The sequence below is a fragment of the Triturus cristatus genome, chromosome 11 (assembly GCF_964204655.1).
Source record: "Triturus cristatus chromosome 11, aTriCri1.1, whole genome shotgun sequence".
In the NCBI taxonomy this organism is placed as follows: Eukaryota; Metazoa; Chordata; class Amphibia; order Caudata; family Salamandridae; genus Triturus; species Triturus cristatus.
In genome coordinates, this window is record NC_140594.1 from 7,608,519 (window position 1) to 7,630,036 (window position 21,518).

Sequence of the window (21,518 nt, forward strand, 5' to 3'; positions counted from 1 at the left end):
CTCCTATGCCTACAAAGCACCTCTCTCAAGGGCCGCCGGTTTCGCTGCCTATCTCTTCTGCGCTTCCTGCAACTTTACCTAGTACATCAGCTGCCTCCCTTGGCGCTCTTCCTGATACGACCCTAGTACCTGTATCTGCACCAGGTTTTCTTCCCTCCGACTTTCCCCCTGTTCTTGCCTCACCTTCTCCTTCTACACGACAACGAATAGCTAGTGTGGTCACTAGCCTTACATCACCTCTCTTTGGGTCATCTAGTACGACCCCTGGTCCACAACGTAAGCAGTTACGGAGTCAAATACCTGGTCCGAGAGAGAAAGAAGAACTGGACCGCATGGCACGTAGATGGATTGTTTATCCTTCTAGAGATGACGTAGAGTCTGTTGTGAATGTTTTTCATCAGTGGGAAGCACCACAACAAAGATACGTCTTTGAGAAAATGTGTGAATTCCTCTGTGAGGAATTGGAAGATCATGGTTTAGACGTAAGCCTGCAGGAGTTGTGTCAAGTAAGGTTTGAATTTGGAAAAGGCGCGATTGTGGGTTCTGATGTTGAGAAAGCAGTAGCGACATTGCTGTCTTTCAGGAATGGGGATTGTCATCAGTCGTTGTTTGAACAGGAGTTCCCTGTAGGGAAACAGGTAAAAGCGCGCCAATATCCGATGCGTGAGGTTCCTCCAGTTTGGAGACCTGGTGATGCGAATGCTGTCCCACCTGTTCAGCCACATTTTCAGCGTGTTTGGGTACATGTTCCTTGGAAGCGATCAGAAGTTTTAGCGCTTAAGCAGACGTTGCCTGACCCCCGTAAAAACCCTGCAGGATATTATAAGGAGTTATCACAGACTGCAGAATCGTATGTCATTAACCTAGCTGACATAGATGTGTTATTCGGGAATGTTGTTCCGCAGCCTTTATGGGGAGTGATTCGTAATGCAGATCATGCTGCAGAACTAGGTGACACATGGGCTAATATCATTGCTACAGACACTGCACAAGTTGGTGGTGCAAAACCTGAGCCCTTAGTAGCAGAACTCCCTGGTAGAATTATTAACTACATGAAAACTTTAATGCCGGCGATGCGTGTGAATTGGGATAAATTATCCGCATGCAAACAAAAGAAAGATGAAACAGTGTCTGATTTCTTCACCAGGTTTGAAGAAACATTTATCGATCACAGTGGTCAAGACATGAGTACGGAAGGTGGCCAACGGTTGTTTGTTGACAAATTTGTGCATAATTTGCTTCCTGAGTTGTGTAAGAAATTAAAAGATTCAGAGAGTTCTTGGGCTGTTTCCTCATCAGCGCAAATACTGGCTACGGCACAGTATTACGAAAATAGGGATAAAGATGAGAAGGATCGAGCAGACAAGAAAACAAAAGAATTTAAGACGAAGGTTCTTTTACAGCAGGCTTACCCGCCGCGTGGAGATCAGAATAACTATAAGCAAGGTCAGAGTATCTATCAACAACCCCAACAGTTTCAGAGTAACTCGCAAAGGTTTGGGTATTCCCAACCGCGTGTTCCTGTGGGTCCCAATCAGTGTTCGTATTGTAAAGAGGAAGGTCACTTTAAGTATAGTTGTCCTATATTGTTGCAGCGCACGAATAATGCTTATGGCGCGAGAGGTAGAGGTAGTCAGCAGGCTCCTAGAGGTAGAGGGCGTGGGAATGTTCCCCAGAACGCACGTCCTCTTCCGCCTCAAAATACGATGAATAGCTTTGATCAGCAGGCCAATGTAACTGGTGGGACAGCTCAGTACTATAATAACGACTATTATGCAGAAGATGGAAATGCAGAAGGTAATGATTACTAGGATAGCCATAGACAAAGAGAGGGAGTTGTTTCAGTACCAGTGGATCAGAGTGGACCGTATGTTAAGTTGACTACAGCGGGTGTGTCAGAGCCTTTTTTGTTGGATACTGGTGCTGCAAAGAGTTCAATTATGCACTCAAAACTCCCTGGCGCACCTTTTTCTGGCGAAATGAATGTTTCAGTAGGTTTTTCTGGCGCCCCGGTTAGGAACCCGATCTCTAGTCCTAGGACCCTTTCTGTTGGACCTTGTGAGCTGAACGCACCCCTTATCCTAACGACAGGATGTGGCGAAAACCTGTTAGGATTGGATTTGTTAAAGAGATTGCATGCGACATTATATTGTTCCCCCTCGGGAGTACACTGGGTAGGGAAGTGATTTCTCCCATGTATTTGTCGAAGAATAAACTGCCAGCTGAATTTTCGTCTCTTCCGGATGACATTTGGGCTACTGGCCCTAACGATGTGGGTCTCTTGGAAATACCGCCATATGTGGTCACTTTGAAAGCCAATGTTAAATTGCCACGCATTCCTCAGTATAAGATCTCTAATGAAGGTGAGAAGGCGTTGTTAGCAATCATCTATGATTTGATTGGAAAGGATGTAATTGAAGAGACAAGAGGCAACGTTTGCAATAGTCCGGTTTTGCCTGTTTTAAAACGTACTGACCCTTCTCAGCCACCTGTTTACAGGTTTGTGATCGATCTCAGGGAGGTCAATAAGATAGTTGTGCCAGAGTTTCCAGTTGTCCCTGATATAACTGCCTTGTTAACTATGATCCCAGCTTCCGCTGCTTGGTTCTCAGTGATTGATTTAAAGAATGCTTTCTTTAGCATCCCGATTGCAGAGGAAAGCAGGGATATTTTTGGTTTTAGTTTAGGAGGTCGCAGCTTCCGCTTTAAACGCACTCTGCAGGGCTACTGTGAAAGTCCATCAATATACAGTCAGGCTTTAAAAGCGCAGCTTGATGCAATTGTTTTACCTAGTGGTCCTACCCTTATTCAGTATGTTGGCGATCTACTAATCGCCGCGGATACTGAGGAGATTTGTAAAGAAGCTATATTGTCATTGTTGCGTCATTTGTCTGCCTTGCATCACAAAGTATCTCTCTCAAAATTGCAATACCGTCGACAAGAAGTGACCTACTTAGGTCATCTCTTGTCAAAGGAGGGAAGGAAACTGACCCCAGAAAGAATTCAGGCCATTGTACAATTGAGCGTGCCAAGAACACAGAGAGAAGTGCGTGCTTTCTTAGGTATTACTTCATACTGTAGGCAGTGGATCCCAAGTTTTTCTTTGTTGGCAAAACCTTTGATAGCATTAACATGCAAAGACACACCGAATCCCGTCCCATGGTCTGAAGAGTGTCAGAAAAGTTTTTCGGAATTGCGTAAGGCATTATGTTCAGCTCCTGTGTTGGGTACCCCCGACTACAGTAAACCTTTTACATTGTATGTTCACGAGAAAGAAGGTTGTGCGTTGTCAGTGTTGACACAGTCTTTTGGAGACAGACAGCGTCCATGCGCATATTTTTCGTCGACTTTGGATCCAGTAGCTAAGGCATTGCCAAGTTGCTTGAGAGCCACAGTGGCAGCAGCTGTGTCTATTCAACAGTCTGCTGGGTTAGTAATGAATAACACGTTGATTGTAATGGTTCCACATGCAGTGGACACATTGTTAAATAGGACCAAGACACAGCACTTAACTAGTGCCCGATTGTCAGGTTACGAGTTGACGCTGCTAGCGAGTCATGTGCACATAAAGAGGTGCAATACGTTGAATCCAGCTACATTATTACCGATTTCAGCAGACACAGATGAGATTGAACAGCATGATTGTCTGTTCAGAACAGAAGAAGAAACAAAAGGGATAGTGGATCTTAAAGATACTCCCCTGGTTGAGTGTGATGGTACCTTATGGGTGGATGGTTCGTGTTTCAAGCTTCCGAATGGTGATACGACTGCTGCATATGCTGTCACGACTTTGCACACGATTGTTGAAACTGCACGTGTACCACATAATTCGGCTCAAGCAGCAGAATTAATTGCACTTACCAGAGCATGCATGTTGTTGAAAGGAATGAAAGTGAACATATATACTGACAGCCAGTATGCTTTTGGCGTGGCCCACAGTTTTGGGCGCTTGTGGAAAGAACATGGGTTCCTGACTTCGCATGGAACTAAGATTCAGAATGGTCAGTTGGTGAATGATCTCCTTGAATCGCTGACCCTACCGTTACAAGTTGCGATTGTGAAATGCAGTGCACACAAGAAGGTTATTGATGATGTTGGTCGTGGTAATGCATTTGCTGACGAAATCGCGAAAGAAACAGCAAAAGATGTGACGAATCGAATGTATGTTGCAGGCCCCGCAAGATGGGTTGGTGATGTTGGAATGTGTGAAGACACAATAGGGAGTGTGAAGTCCCTTCAAGCTGAAGCCACAGAGAAAGAATTGAGCATGTGGAGAGAAAGTAGGGGTAGATTGGATGAAAATGGTTGTTGGGTTGATTTGTCAGAGCACCGGCGATGGTTGTTACCTGATGCATATGTGCTTCCAGTGGTCACGATGGCACATGGAATGGCACATATCAGTGTGAAAGGGATTTGTAAGTTGTTAGCCCCAGTATGGCAGAATGCTGGAATTCCCAAGTGTGCAGAGAATGTGGTCACAAATTGCATGGTATGTTTGAAATACAATCCTGGTAGGGGAACCCCAACTCCAGCTGATCATTTGGCACCTCCAACGTATCTGTTCGAGGTTTTGCAGCTAGATTTCATCCACATGGAAAGGTGCAACAATTTGAAATATGTACTTGTTGTTGTCTGCGCTTTTTCAAGGTGGATAGAAGCTTATCCCCTAAAAGACAATACTGCATTATCCACCGCTAAAGCCCTTGTCAAAGAATTCTTCCCTAGGTTTGGAATGCCGAGAATGGTCTGGAGTGATAATGGGAGTGAATTTGTGGGACGAGTGATGAAGAATGTATGCGAGGGATTAGGCATTAAGCAGAAATTCCACGCTGCAAATCACCCCAATCAGCTGGACTAGTGGAATGCTATAATGGCACATTGAAGCTCAAATTGGCCAAGATCCAAGCGAGTTCTGATCTCAAATGGCCTGACGCGCTACCCTTAGCACTTCTATCAACGAGAATGACTGTGCATTCACGAGTGGGACTTAGTCCGTATGAAATTGTGTTTGGCCGTCCGGCCAATTTATGGGGAGTGCCAAGGCCGACAAAATTCAGTGAGATCGAACATCCAGCACTGCTTGATTACCTGTATGAATTGACGGATACTCTGCCTCAGGCCTCTGAAGCTCCAGGACATCCTATCAATCCTGGATCGTGGGTGCTGATCAGAAATTTCAAAAGAACGAAAAATGATGAGCCCCGCTGGACCGGCCCTCATCTCGTCCTTATCTCGACAAGATCAGCGGTTCGAGTGAAAGGGAAAAAGAACTGGATTCACGGCGTGCATTGTAAAAGAGTTCCTTTGCCTCTGCCGTATGACCAGTGGGTCCAGGAGGGTATTGCTGATTCTGAAACTGACACTGTGCCCCGTTTCGTGCCATTTAGCGATGCACGTGTAAAAGGAACAATTTCAGAACAAGAGAACGACGACATTCTGCAGGAAGCTGTTGTCCGATTGGACACCACCGAGCCTGAACTCTTGTTTCAAGACCAAACAGTACCTACAAGAACTCGCTACAATCTGAGGCCGAGAACTATGGACAAATAAAAATTATTTCTTTGTTTTGTAGAAGTGCAGCTCTCTCTTCCATTTGGAAAACTTTTTTATTTTTGCTTTTTCGAACCACCATCCGGGTTCAGCTGTAGGGTCGCGGTGCCAAGACTTTGGGGTACAAGCCAGAGACGTTAGGTCAAAGGTTCTGGTTGGTCTAGGGCGTTCCCTGGACTGACAGGTGTACTCCTTAGCGGAAGACACTCATCCGCCGCGAACAGCACGATTAGAGGATGGAGTTTTTCGAGATGGAGAGACCTGATAAGGAAATGAATTTTAAGAGCAGAATATGTAAAGTAATGAATAGCAAACGTTTTGTAATATTATGTCTGTTTGTACTATTTAGTATGGTGATGTTTTCTGTAGGTTATGTATTATTGTCTTTTCAAGTATCATTTGCACCCACTATACAGCCCATACCTCCTCCTACTGTTTCCTCACACTCTTTCCACCCTCTCCCTGAACACGAATGAGCTAGACGTTCTGAGTTCGTAAACAATTCGTTTATTCAACTTCTGCACCAGCACCAACTAGTTATGAATACAAAAAATTGCTGGGTGTGTGGTTTGATGCCGCATACCATTAACAAGGGTATCCCATATCTAGTGCTGCCGTTTAGCTATAATGGTTCATCATGGGCATTCCAGACTATGTTTCTTTTTGCGCTCGAAACCTACTCCCCGCGACCACCGCGTTCCACTAGACCTAGCACGAACAATAAAGCCTTGATGAAAGGAGTTGCTGATATGAGCAGAGACATCGATGCATATTCGTCTATTCCCAAGGATGAGTTGCAAGCTTATGTAGGTTGGAACGCGACGGGGTATAGCATTAGTCTGGGCGAGAAACAGCATAAGAGTTCATCCCCAATTTGGGTCGTACCCCACATAGGTCGGTTCTGTTTACAAGGCAATGGTCAGAATCCAAGAGCTCAACTAGAGAAAAGTGACTGTACTGAAACGTACACCTTTTCATCACAGTTTTCCCCTGCGTTTCTGGCTGCCAAGGGTACATACTTTGTTTGCAATGATCGAGCATATACATGGTTGCCCCTTGATTTCTCGGGCACGTGTTATGTTGCGAATTTGCTACCGCCGACATTTACTGCCGCCTCTGATTATCACAAGACCAGAGTTGTGAGAGGCGTCGTCAGTAAGGAGGATACTGCCGGTCAGGAAGCAGGAGACTTCTTCTTGGGTTTCCTGCCATTTTGGGGACCAATGGTCAATAGTAGGAACCTGAGACAACTGACTCGTGTAGTGGAAACCACTGTTAATGTAACGGCTGGTGCCCTTGGTAATTTGACAGCTGAGCTCCAAGCGGATCGCCTTATGACGTTGCAGAACCGTATGGTACTAGATGTAATACTTGCAGACCATGGTGGGGTATGTAAGGTCATCCAATCAAGCTGTTGTATTTTCATACCAGATAACGCTCCGACAGTCTATGAAGCCATCTCCAAACTGCATAAGATTTCTGAATCCATTCACGTGGATAAAGGAGATTGGTCGATGATGGGGTGGTTCTGGGGACTGATATCAGCTTGGGGATGGAAGATTCTAGTAGTCACTGGGATGATCTTAGCCATGCTTTTCCTGCTCTGTTTATGTATACAGTGTGCTCCTGTAATAAGCAGCCTCTGTGTTACATCATGTGTAAGGAGACCTGTATCAAGGGACGAGCTAAGTAATAGGATGATTCTACAGCAACATCTCCATGACTTCATGAACATAGACCTGGACTCAGATTAGTATAGTTATTGCCTATGTAAGGGCAAAAGGAGGGTCTGTAAATTTCGGAACCATGTCGGTGGCAGGGCCCCACCATACCGATTTTGGTATCAGCGAACCGCAAATGAGTAACGCGGTATGCATGAGTGTTTTCGTCATGTTTTACTGATGAATTCACCGTGTATACGATGAATATATATCGGACCCTCGGGTTCCATTTTAAAGCGGCATCCATTTTGTGGTTGCCCTCACATAGGCTGTGCACGAAGGCCATGCTTAGGCCTAAAAGACACGTACACCTTCTGGTGACCTGTGCAAACTGACTCCAATGCCCGAGGTCATTCATGTCCGGCCGGTCCCTTTTACTGCGGCCAAATGGGATTAGCATCAGGGCTTGACACATCGTAAAGTCGTTCTTCCCATACGAACCCGGACTAATCTCCTTCACACCTGACTCTGTTTCCTACTTTATGGCCTACTTTACGAGGAGGAGGTGCCGAAACTATGTGAGGGCCGCTGATATCTGATGAGTGTTCTGAGCCTCGCTGGGTAAATACTTGTGATCTGAACGAGCTGAAATGTGGGATGATCATCATGACTTTACTGTTTCTTTGAAGCGAAAATATGTGAATGACCACTTGCAAATAGGGGAGGTGTTTCCCAGAGCGTAATTTTGTGTATATAAGTAAAGACTGTTTTTTGGTTCGGGAGCAGTCTCTCGAGAACATACACCGTGTTGTACTTCTCGGATACCTGTGATTGGTCTGCAGCCAATAAAATACGATCTTTGACTTCACCTAGAAGACTCTGTGTTTCTGTAGTCTGAAACAGGAAGAACTCGAAGTCTTCGGGTGTGTTCCCTGGCACCGCTGGGTTGGTTCTGAAAAACCCAGTACTTCAGCATCCTGTAGTCCACCCCATGAACCCTCCTAGGCGGTGTGACTCTGCACCCTGTAGTGCTCCCCTGTCTTTTCCAGGGTGGTGTGACTCTCTGTATCCTGTAGTCCGCCCCATGAACCCTCCTAGGCGGTGTGACTCTGCACCCTGTAGTGCTCCCCTGTATTGTCCAGGGTGGTCAGACTCTCTGCATCCTGTAGTCCGCCCCTTGCATCCTCCTAGGCGGTGTGGCTCCACACCCTGTAGTGCTCCCCTGTATTTTCCAGCGTGGTGTGACTCTGCACCCTGTAGTGTTCCCCTGTATTTTCCAGGGTGGTGAGACTCTCTGCATCCTGTAGTCCGCACCATGAACCCTCCTAGGGGGTGTGACTCTGCACCCTGTAGTGCTCCCCTGTATTTTCCAGGGTGGTGAGAGTCTCTGCATCCTGTAGTCTGCTCCATGAATCCTACCTGTAGTGCTCCGCATGCGTTTTCCCAGGTGTGCTGCGCCTGTTCTGTGGGTCTGAAGGATATTTGCTTAATTGCTGCCTTTGCTGAGCCTGTTCTGTCAGTGACTGCAGACTGCACTTCTCGCACTGCTGGGGTTTTCTTTGAGTTAGAGTTAGCCTGGGTGATTTGGTGGCGCCTATCCTGATGACACTGCTGTTGGTCTGGGAGGCAGAACGAGAGCTGGTTTGGTGCCCTATCATTCAATGTCATGTGTGATAAGAGGACATTGATCTGGGATCAGTTTCCCTTGAGCAGAACCAGGGTCCAGACAGAGGTCCTCTTCTATGATCGGAAAGATGCCGCTCACGGCTTGGATGTTGACTCTTGCACGGCTGCACTGCAGTGCTGCTTCAATGAACTCCAGCATCTGTTCACCCCACTGTACGCACAAGCAGCCCCGGTCAAGCTTACTCCTGCGAAATCTGCAGTTGGCGAGCCTCATCTGCCTGGTAGGGGCAGGGTCCTTGCAAAGACTCAGCGTGGCTATTAGCAGCCCTGGCCTTCCTTGACTTCCAGAAGGTCTCACATAAGACTGCTGGAGAATTCCCTCCTCGCTGCACTTTTAGAATATTGAAAGGGTTGTGGAAATTTAATCTTTGGGTCCCTTGTCTTTATATATTGGGAAGCATTAAAATGCGGTTCTCGGCTTGTCCCCTGCAGACTCTGTTCACACTTGTCCTTCAAGGTCAGAAGCTGAGTTTTTGGTTCTTCACCATTAAAATGTATGCAGTGTTGTCTTTTTTATTCAGCCACAGCTTTTGTGGTTTCAGAGAATGCTCCAGGGGTGATGGGGTTGAACCACTTTTATAGGTCGTACCCGGACCTGCTGTTTGTCACATTATCATTTAGAAAAATATTATGTTTAAAAAAACTTGTCACCAAAATATTGACTACGGCATTATCATAATAGTAAGTACAAATACGTAAATACCGAATTTGCATCTTATATTTGTAGAGCAAAATAATCTAATATGATATTCTGGTTATATACCATATGGACCTTACGTCGAGAATGTGTATTTGCTGCAGTTGCAGCTTTGCTTTGAAAAGAGTTACAAATTCCAGCAACATCATGTATTTTGTAGTACAACGTCATTGGGTTACATTCAGTGCATATATTCCCCTCAGCCGGATTTAGTACATAGGGTTGTATTCCCACCTGCAATATTTACCAGAAGGGTTTGTATTCTCCTTAGCAGGAGTTAGTAAAAGAGGGGGGTCTATTCCCTTGCTGAGGATTTAGTAGAGGGGGGTCTATTGGTTCTACTCCCCTCCTGAGGAGTTAGTAGAGGGGGGCCACTCGGCTCCTGAGGAGTTAGTAGAGAGGGGTCTATTACCCTCCTTAGGAGTTTGTAGAGGGGGTTCTATTACCCACCTGAGGAGTTAATAGAGGGGGTCTATTCCCCCCTGAGTAGTTAATAGAGGGGGTCTATTCCCCTACTGAGGATCTATTAGTGGGGATTCTATTCCCCTCCTGAGGAGTTAGTAGAGGGGGTTCAATTCCCCTCCTGGGGATCTATTAGAGGGGGTTCAATTCCCCTCCTGAGGAGTTAGTAGAGGGGGTTCTCTTCCCCTCCTGGGGATCTATTAGAGGGGGTTCTATTCCCCTCCTGAGGAGTTAGTAGAGGGGGTTCTCTTCCCCACCTGAGGATTTATTAGAGGGGGTTCTATTCCCCTCCTGAGGAGTTAGTAGAGGGGGTTCTCTTCCCCTCCTGAGGATTTATTAGAGGAGGTTCTATTACCCTCCTGATGAGTTAGTAGAGGGGGTTCAATTCCCCTCCTGAGGAGTTAGTAGAGGGGGTTCTATTCCCCTGCTGAGGGTTTAGTAGAGGGGGTTCTATTACCCTCCTGAGGATTTATTAGAGGGGGTTCTATTACCCTCCTGATGAATTAGTAAAGGGGGTTCTATTCCCCTCCTGAGGATCTATTTGTGGGGGTTCTATTCCCCTCCTGAGGAGTTAGTAGAGGGGGTTCAATTCCCCTCCTGAGGAGTTAGTAGAGGGGGTTCTATTCCCCTCCTGAGGAGTTAGTAGAGGGGGTTCTATTCCCCCTGAGGAGTTAGTAGAGGGGATCTATTCCCCTTCTGAGGATCTATTAGTGGGGGTTCTATTCCCCTCCTGAGTAGTTAGTAGAGGGGGTTCTATTCCCCTCCTGAGAAGTTAGTAGAAGGGGGTCTATTCCCCTCCTGAGGATTTATTAGAGGGGGTTCTATACCCCTCCTGAGGAGTTAGTAGAGGGAGGCTGTAGGACTTGGCCTTTTTGGCTAAAGTTCCCTAAACTTTTTGCTTTCCCACTAGACTGTTTTCTTGACATAAAGTTGCCAAGTTAGATGCTTTGGGTACTTTGCCACTGCTGATCAGTGTCTAAGTACAAATGTTCCCTGTGTAAAGTGTGATGGTAATTGGTTGGCCATGATTGGTATGTTTGCCTTACTATTAAAGTCCCTAGTGATATGCACTGTGCATGCAAGGGCTCGTAATGCAAAGGCGTGCAGAGAAGGGAACTGAGGCCTGCAGTGTAGGGCCTGCGCGCAGAGTGCTAAGTTAGCATGGTGTCCTGACAAGTGCAACCACTTGTCAGGCCTTACTTTCCCTTTTGCGTACACATTGGGCACCTGTGGTTGGTCCTGGGTAACCCCTGGGCAGGGTGCAGTGTAAGTAAAAAGGTAGGACATATACTGAGGTGTGTGTTATGTCCTGACAGTGAACAACACTCCATTTCGTTTTTTACTGGTGAAAGGCCATTCTGCCCACAGGACAGAATGGGGGAGGCAGGGTATTGTGTTTGCTAGCCTAGTTTCCTATATGTTTAGAATGGAGAGGTGAAGTTTAGTATGTATGAACTCACAGTGTCATAACACATCTTTCTATGAAAGTGGTTTTGTCACTGTCTGTTCAGAAACCAAGCTTTTAGAAAGTGGCTGAGTTTTGTGCTTTAAGCATTTCTGTGTGTCTCTTCTAAATGTGGATTGACTGTCTGGAACTGAGAGGTACGAGGAGCTGGGAGAGGTCTTGACCCAGGAAGGGGTTGAGATGGCACCAGGCTGCCCTGCATCTGGAGAGTAGGGGGAGGAGAAGCCCGGATGGTGAAAAGGCCTGGGCTGGTGCTATGAACCAATTGACCCATCTCCTGCTGAGTGATTAAGGAACTAGACCCCCAGTATCAAAGGGAGAAAGGTGACACTGGGAGGGAGACACCCAGAACTGATTTAGGCAGGGGTCTGGGACCCCTGAGCACAACGAACTTTAAAGACATTTAGGGGTATAACTATGGGAGCTGAGGCCCCTGAATGTTGGAATAGAAATGGATTGAGACTGAAAAGGCTTAGACCCATTTCGTGGTCAAGAGAAACCTCTGCTAAGGAAGGAACAACTGAAGAGACTGCTGGGAAGGACCAACCCTTGCTTCGCGATCTGGGGCTGGTCTGTAGTTTGCTGTTTTAACCAAGGAAGATGCTGTTGGGACTATGTTGTTTGCGCTGGGTCCCCCTGCTTGAAGAAGACTGTGCTTTGTACTGTGTCTTATAACCCCAAGGGCCCGAGGTGATCTGGCTCCCTGTTTGGAAACACAGGAACATAACAGTTTCCGGAGAAGTTTCAAGCAACGCGGTGGACGTGTGTTGTGGCAGCTTGAGACCCTTGGAAGGTGTGTTCTGTGATCTTGGACACACGGAAGAAAAAGTGAGACTCGGACGCTCTGGATGTGTGTCGTGGTGCACAGGGGGCATTGGTGAAGAGCACCTAGTCAGTGTGTGCACAAAAGGAGTAGTGAGCCTCGGACGCGGTGGGTGTGTGTCGTGGTGCACAGGGGGCCTAGTCAACGTGTGCACAAAAGGAGAAGTGAGCCTTGGACGCGGTGGGTGCACCGCAGGCGTTGGTGAAGAGCACCTGGTCACCGTGTGCATCGCTGGTGAAGTGAGACTCAGACACGCAGGGTGCGTGTCGTGGTGCACCGCAGGCGCTGGTCAAGAGTGCCTGATCGGCACGTCCATCGAAGGAGGAGTCTCAGATGCACTGGATTTGTGTCGTGGTGCACCACAGGTGTTGGCGAAGAGCACCTGGTCGGCGCGTGCATCGAAGGAGAAGTGAATCTCAGATGCACAGGGTGCGTGTCGTGGTGCACTGCAGGCGCTGGTGAAGAGCGCCTTGTCAGCGCATCCATCGAAGGAGAAGCAGGGTATGTGTCATGGTGCACTGAAGACGCTGGTGAAGAGCGCCTGGTTGACGCGTGCATCGAAGGAGGAGTGAGGCTCGGACACGGTGAGCGTGTCAAAGTGTGGCTGGAGGCGTTGGTGAAGAGTGCCTGGAAATTGGAGCACCAGAGTTGGAGTAAGTCTCAGTGAAGCAGTGTGCGTGCTTTAGTGCAACCTGGGGCTGTGGAGGTGATCGGCTGATCATCATGTGCACCGGAAGAAAGTGAGTCTCTGCAGTGCGGTGTGCGTGTCTTGGTGCCAACTGAGACTGCAGAAAGGAGTGCCTGGTGAACATGTACTCAGAGTCAACGTAAGGACTCATCAGCGTTGTGTGTGTGTGTGGCTTCATGCCAGAAGAGACCCAGAGGGTGCTGTGGTGAACGTGCAGCCGGAGTAACGTAATCTTAGGTGCGTGGGGTACGTGCGCGCTGCGGCCACTGAGACCTTCCTAACAGTCCCTGCGCGGACCAGCAGTCCCGGAGGAGCTGAGCTGCCCGGCCAAGCCGCTGAGGCCCATTGAGGAAGTTCTACACGGAAGGCCCAGTCCGTTGAAGGAGGAGAGGAGAGTGGTGTCGCGCCCCCAGGTATCGTGGAACACTGCCTGGGCGGGGTGCAGGCTCGGAGGGACACTCTCTCGGCCTCTCAGTCCTTCTTGCGATGTGAGCCTTTGCTTCGGCTCAGAGTGGGGCCCATACTGACCAAAGGGATGGCAGTACTGGGGCCAGAGTGAGAAGATGTGATTTATGTCATCGTTGATCCGTGTGGGGGCAACTGTTATTGAAGAGGCTGACTGTTGTAATACACATTGCCAACATTGCTGCTAACGAACTGCCGGACTGTCTTATGACGCCTGACAGTATTTCTTCATAACGAAGTACACGATTGTAGCGCTACGCATTGCATTATTTCTTCATTGCAAAGTACATGATTGTAGCTACGCATTGCATTATTCTGTAATTGCAAAGTACGTGATTGTAGCGGTGCGCATTGCATTATTTCTTCATTGGAAAGTACGTGATTGGGGTGTGATGCATTGTATTATTCTTTCATTGCGCAGTACATGTTTGTAGCGGTGCGCATTGTATTATTTCTCCTTTGCTCAGCACAGGATTGTATTGTTACGCAGTGCACTATTGTCTGTCCATTGAAAGGTGTGTGATTCTAGCATTACGACCAGCACAGCATTTTGAAAGTGGTGGTTGGGATTTGAACCTACCAGCCAGCCGGAACAAATAGTATACTTTATTATATGTTGATTATTGTATCGTGTGGTCTGATCGTAAATCTTTTTATATAAAGTTTGTACTCGTTTTATCAAACTTGTGTGGAGTCCATTTGTGGTGTCACCAGTGGGTTGCTGTGGGCGTGGTTGCACATACTGTACACTTGTGCCTTGGAGATAGGCCTGGCTGCTCGTGCCGAGAAACTAAGGGGCTGAGCAGGGTTATCTCAAACGGTGTCCTTACTTGGCCTAACTTGAGTGGGGAGTCCCGTGTCACGCATTTGGTGACAGTATTGCGGGACTGTCACTCCGGCTTCCAACAGGGGTCTATTTCCCTCCTGAGTAGTTAGTAGAGGGGGGTCTATTCCCCTCCTGAGAATTTCGTTGGTGGGGGGGTATATTCCCCTACTCTGGAGTTAGTAGAGGGGGTCTATTCCCCTCCTGAGGATTTCGTAGATGGGGTTTTATTCCCCTCCTGAGGAGTTAGTAGAGGGGGGTCTATTCCCCTCCTGAGGATTTCGTAGATGGGGTCTATTCCCCTCCTGAGGATTTCGTAGATGGGGTTCTAGTCCCCTCCTGAGGATTTAGTTGACGGTGGGTTTCATTCTCTTCTGCAGGATTTAGTAGAGGGGGTGCATTCTCTTCTAGATAAGTATTGTATTAATACCTGCAGGATTTAGAAGAGGGATTGTAGTCACCTCTGTAGGATTTAGTAGAGTGAGGGATGTATTCTCCTCAACAGGATTTAGTAGAGTTTTCTCTGCATACATTCGTCTCAGCAGATTTTCTAAGAAGGGGCTTTATTTTCTTCTGCAGAATTTATTAGAAGGGGTTGCTTTCTCCTCTGCAGGATTTAGTCCAGGGCTTTGTGTCATTAATGCCAGTTGTTGGTTCAGTGTGGCTGTTATTCTGCTCTTAATCGGAAAATACCTTTATTAATGCGGGACACGCAGCGGTCGGAGCGCGCACAGTTGCCTTGGCCATGTTCTACTAAAAGGGCTTGGACAAAGAGGTAGACGAAGAAGGAACGCTTTAATTAATCCCTCACTATATGATTCACTCCTCAAACCTCCTGTATTTTGTGTTTCAGATGTTCGCTACATAAATACATTGTATATTTTAAAAACAAATTACTAGATTTTGAAAAAAAAATGTCATGAAGATCTACTCCTTAACTGTTGAAGCTCTCTTCTCGTGTTCCTTTCGAATCCCTCGTCTCTAGGTTTTCTACCTCTGCTTCTTTCACCTTTCCTGCCACCTCCCTTTTCTTCCTGGTCCCCCATTGGCTAGCCTGGTCTTATAACTGTTGATGCCTGATGTAAAGCACGCGCCTGCCCCTGGGGATACAGCTGCTCTATAGAAATACTCTAAATAAATCAATATAACAAATAAAAACCAATTCCACTGCTTTCCGTGCACCACCTTGTGCTGTGTCTTACTTGGGATGATGTTCTGGGCTTCGACCAGCCATCAGCGGAAGGCTGTTGGGGTGAAATAACACTTTATGGTCTTTGCGCAGAAAGAGGGCGACTTGTTTCTGAAGCTGGACTTAGACACCAGGGTGTGAACTCCGCTTCTGGTCAGGAATGAGTGGAGCCAGAAGAGGGAATCCGAGTAAAGGCGTTAATTAGAAGTTCTAGTAAATATTCAAAGCACCTCTGTCGGCCCTGCATCGCATGCTGTGCGTATTATTATCCAGCATTTGTTGAGCGCATGGCTACCCGGAGGCATCCCAGCGCTAGGAGCATCAGGTGGTACAGGAGGCTTGGTGGTTGCAGGGGCAGCGTTTTGAAACCACCAGGTTTGAAGGAGCTTCCGGAAGGAGAGGTGGTGGGTCACTGAGCGGAGCTGTGGAGGAAGGGAGTTCCACATTCTAGCAGTGTTGCGTGAAAAGGAGCGGCTCCAGGTCTCACCCGTTTCATTTTAGGTTCTGAGGCTAGAAATAAGTTAGCAGAATGTAAGCGTTTCCTGGGATGACGGAAAGTGATGACAGCGATTGATTGGGGTCCTTTCCCCAGAGGGTCTTGAGGCTATACATAGAGATTTGAATTTTATTCTTTAATTAATTGGCAGCCAGCGTCAGGTCTTCAAGGCCGGCTTGGCAGACTGAGTTTTGAGAATGTTAAGCAGCATCTGAGCTGCACAGTTCTGCACAACTTGCAGTTTCCTTATCGTTGACTTCGGACCCAAGATAGAGGAAGTTTCCGTAGTCCAGACGGGAAAGAATCGAAGCCTGGACCATGATTCTCCGGGCCATCATGGGAAGGAGAGGTAGGATTTTCTGAAGCAATCTGAGAATGCCATAGCAGGTTTCTGCCAATTTCACTGCTTGGTGGTCGAATTTAAAGGACTTATCCAGCCAAATGCCTAGACTTACTGGGGCAGATTAATGAGGCCCTTGCGCCTCATTTACGCCGCCGTTGCGTCACTTTTGTGACGCAGCGGCGGCGCAAATCCTGCGCCATGGTGCGGGGTATTCATAACGTGACGCATCTGGGAGATGCGTCACGTTGTAAAGCCCTGCGCCACATGTAGGCGTTCCAGGGCAGGTGGGGGCGTTCCGGTGCAGGAACGCCTCCTAAATCGGTTTCAGCATTCAGTTCTGGCATAAAGTTTCAGCATTCAGTTCTTGCGGCGCAGATGTCACTGGCGCCCTTGGGGGGTTCTGTTCCTTGGGGGTAGGGATTGAGTTGGTGACTAGTTCCTTCCTACCCGAACTTGGCAGATGGCCCCTGGGTTCTCCTATCACTGGGCTACATCAGTGGGCTGTACAGGATCCCTCACTCACTTAAAAGGCAGTACCTAAGTCCTGTCACTTTCAGAGGCATAAGTCCCTGGCTAGGCCCTACCGCCTACACTCCTGCGTGGATTTTCCCCAGGTCTGCTTTACTCCCACTGGCCAAATGACTAGAAAATGTTCCCTCCCTCTGTTAAGTAGCCCTAGGTCAGGTGACCTCTATCCAAGGCGGCAAAAGTAAAAACCCCACCTCCCTTCTAGAAGGTTCCAGCACATTCCAGGAGCTTCCCCATTCTACCTATGGGACAAAAAAGGCGGGCTGGTGTTGCAACATTGTTGTGGGGTTGCAGCCAGCTCCTGGCAGCTAAGGTGCTACTAGAAATGACCACTCCGCAGTAGCAGGGGCCTGTGGCAGCCATCTTGGGAGAAGGGAGCACCTGCACCTTAACACTGGTTGGCAATGAAAAGGCGCCCGGAAACATAAAAATGAGGGTGGAAAAAATGAGGCACGATCAAAAATAGATGGGGAGACCACCCTAGGGCTGACAGGTCCAACAAGCGTCCCCCCCAGCCGAAAGAGGGGAGAGCTACCCAACCTCTAGGGAGTTCTCATCGCTAAGGCGGAAAAACCTGGAGAGACCGTCAGCATTGGCGTGGTCAACTCCGGGCCGATGTTCCACCCGAAAGTCCATCCCCTGTAGGGAAATGGACCACCTCAACAACTTGGGGTTTTCGCCTCTCATCTGCATGAGCCAGTGAAGGGGGCGGTGGTCGGTCTGAATGAGGAAGTGAGTTCCAGAGAGATATCGCCTCAACTTCTTCAGAGCCCAGACCACCGCGAAGGCTTCTCTCTTAATGGTGCTCCATCGCCGTTCCTGAGGGAGGAGTCTTCTGCAGATGAAGGCCACTGGTTGATCTTGGCCCTCGGTGTTGAGTTGCGAGAGCACCGCACCTATGCCGTGCTCTGAGGCGTCTGTCTGTACAATGAATTCCTTACTGAAATCTGGAGTTGCGAGTACTGGAGCGGTACACATCGCATGTTTCAGCGTGTCAAATGCCTCCTGGCAAGCAGCTGTCCATATGACCTTGCGAGGTTGCTTCTTCGAGGTCAATTCTGTCAAGGGGATTACGATGGTACCATATCCCTTGACGAACCGGCGGTAATACCCAGTGAGGCCGAGGAAAGTTCGGACCTCTGTTTGGGTCTTGGGGGGCTCCCAAGCCAAGATGGTCTCTATTTTGGCCTGGAGGGGTTGCACCTTACCTCTGACCCACCAGGTGTCCCAGGTACACGACAGATCCCTGTCCAATCTGACACTTGCTGGCTTTAATGGTTAGGCCAGCGCGTTGCAGCGCCTGCAATACCTCCTGGAGGTGCTGCAGATGGTCCTCCCAGGTGCTGCTGAAGACAGCTATGTCATCCAGGTATGCCACTGAAAAGGACTCCAGACCAGATAGTACCTGATTCACTAACCGCTGGAATGTGGCCGGAGCATTTTTGAGTCCAAAGGGCCTCACTCGGACCTGAAAGTGGCCCTCGGGGGTGGAGAATGCTGTCTTCTCCCTTGCTCCTTGGGCCATGGCAATCTGCCAATATCCGGATGTCAGGTCAATGGTGCTGAGGTACCGGGCTGCTCCCAGCCGGTCCACCAGCTCGTCTGCACGTGGGATGGGGTGAGCATCTGTCTTTGTGACAGAGTTCAACCCCCTGTAGTCCACACAAAACCGAAGTTCCGGTGTGGTACCCGGTGGGGCCGCTTTCGGCACCAACAACACCGGACTAGCCCACGAGCTGCTGGAAGGTTCTATCACCCCCAGCTCCAACATCTTGGCTACCTCACGCAGGATGCTATCCTTCACTCAGTCAGAGAGCCGGTAAGACTTGTTCTTCACTGGGGGGTTGGCCCCTGTGTCCACATCATGGGTACACAGATGAGTGATTCCAGGCGTGAGGGAGAACAACGAGGCGAACTGTCCCAGGACATGGCGGCAGTCCCTCTGTTGCTCTGGGGTCAAGGATGGGGAAAGGACTACATCTTCTACCGAGCCATCCTTCTCCTGTACTGCTAGAAGGTCAGGAAGAGCTTCACTCTCTTCCTCTTCGCTCCCATCCGTCACCATAAGGAGAGCAAGCTCTGATTGCTCATGGTGCAGCTTCAGGCGGTTGACGTGGAATACCCTCAGGGGCTGTCGGGGGGTCTTTAGATCCACTACGTATGTGGTCTGGCCTCGTCGCTCCACAATGTCATACGGGCCAGTCCACCGGTCCTGGAGGGCACAAAGCTCCCCAGGTTCCATGACCCACACCTTCTGTCCAACGTCCAACTAGACCGTCCGAGCGTTGCAGTCGTACCACTCCTTCATAACGGTCTGGCTAGCCTCTAGGTTCTCTGAGGCCGCCTTCCACAGCTTGGCCATCTGGCTGCGGAATGCCAGCATGTAGCTGACAATGTCACGGGGAAGCTTCTGCGAAGTCTTCTCCCACCCCTCCTTCACTAAACTGAGGGGACCCCTAACGGGATTGCCATAGAGCAACTCTGTAACGCCCTGAACGTCTCAGGATCGTTTAACAGACACGACAATGAGGACGCAACCACTTGTGAAGGGTTAGTTCTTTTAATGAAGGCAAATAAAATACAAAGAACAAACAAAAGTTATAGTCACTGGAATCCTCCAGGCTAAGTACGTTACCAGCCCACAGCACGGATGGTCCTAACCGTCCTCTGCATATACGCCGATCCCGGCGTATGCCAACAGAGGGCAGAAATGAAATGGCCGACAATGCCAATCGGTAGGCTGTGAGGGGCACGAAGAGTGTTGGGGAGAATCGAGGAGTCAGGGAAACACCCAGCCGGGGTCTCTACCTGAAGGGAGCAGCCGCTCAACCTCTTCCTCAGACTGCACCGGGACGCGGAGTCACCTCCTGGTGATGCGTCACCGATACCCCAATCACAAGCAAGAAGACTGAACCGAGAGCAGCCGCTCGATCGATCCTGTGGACTTCCGAGTCTGTAACGCGGTAAACACCTCCTGGTGTGCGTTACAGCTGGCAGTCCCTGTGTCTCTGGTCGGGCTGGGAGTTACGACTCCAACCAGCAAAAGCGCCACTGCGCTTGGACTCAGCCGAGTCAAAAAGCGAAGCTCAATGGTTGACCGGTAGAGCTTCCGGGTCCTTCACAGGTGACGATGGGGCAAGACACGGCCCAGGGAGTAACGACTCGACCTACCTCCGTTCTTGCCTTACTGGAGCACCACTCCGGAACACTGCTCTTCACGAAGCAGGTACGTCGGTGTAAACACAATATCCGACAGCCTTGTACCTCCCGGTTCCTCCCTTTATAGGGCGTGTTTTCCTTGAGTTATGTAACAGCTCTCCTGTTTACATAAGGGCGTGTTTCCCTTGAGTTATGTAACAGCTCTCCTGTTTACATAAGGGCGTGTTTCCCTTGAGTTATGTAACAGCTCTCCGGTTTACATAAGGGCGTGTTTCCCTTGAGTTATGTAACAGCTCTCCTGTTTACATAAGGGCGTGTTACCCTTGTATGACAGGAATTCTTGACAGTACATCCTCCCTCTCAGCGGCTCCCCACGGGTCCAGCGCTGGCAGGAAAACGCCGATGGAACAAGGAGACCAAGCGCGGAGCATGAACCCCTTCAGCCGGTTCCCATGAATGCTCCTCCGGGCCATAGCCTTTCCACGCAACCAAGTACCACAGCTTCCCCCTGCGCCATTTGGACGCCCGTATGCCCGACACTTCATACTCCACCTCCGACTCCACGCATACCGGCCTAGGTGTCCCAGACGGCTTGGAGGGTGCTGGTTTGAGCAATGATACATGAAAGACAGGGTGTATCCGCAATGACTGGGGCAAGCACACCTTCACGTTCACGGGACCCATACACTTGGTAATTCGATAGGGGCCCATGTACTTGGGATGGAACACACTGTTCTTTCGAAACCTCATGTTTCTTGTGGATATCCAGACGTAGTCTCCAGTGCGGTACAGTGGCCCGGGCCTTCTCTTCCTATCTGCCGCAGCCTTGTATCTTCTCATGGCCTCTATTAGGACAGCCCTTGAGCGCATCAACGTGTCTTTTATGTGTGCCACCCTGTCCGCTGTGGCGGGAATCCTGTCCTCTCTGAACGGATGTAGAAATGGCAAGAACCTGGGATGTTGGCCATAGTTGCTATAGAACGGAGATGACTGTGTGGAGCTGTGAGTGGCGTTGTTATAGGCTATCTCTGCAACCCATAGCAAGTCGACCCATTCTTCCCTGCCCTGGTCCACAAAACATCGCAGATACTGTTTGAGCGTTTGGTTCAGGCGCTCGGTTTGGCCGTCCGTTTGAGGGTGGTAGCTGGTGGACAGGGCGGTCTTAACATGCAGCGCAGTGCACCAAGTCTTCCAGAATTGCGCAGTAAACTGCGACCCTCGGTCCGACACGATCACCCCAGGTAATCCATGCAGTCGTACCACATTCTTTAGGAGTAGTGACGCCAATTCCCCGGCCGTAGGGACTCTCTTGCAGGGGATGAAGTGCCCCATTTTCGTCAAGTAATCCACCACCACCAGTATTGCCGTCATCCCCTGGTCTACCGGTAGGCCCACCACGAAGTCCAGTGATATGCTATCCCATGGTCTATCCGGGGTCGGAAGTGGATGTAAGAGCCCTTGGGTTCGGCCATGGTCGGCCTTC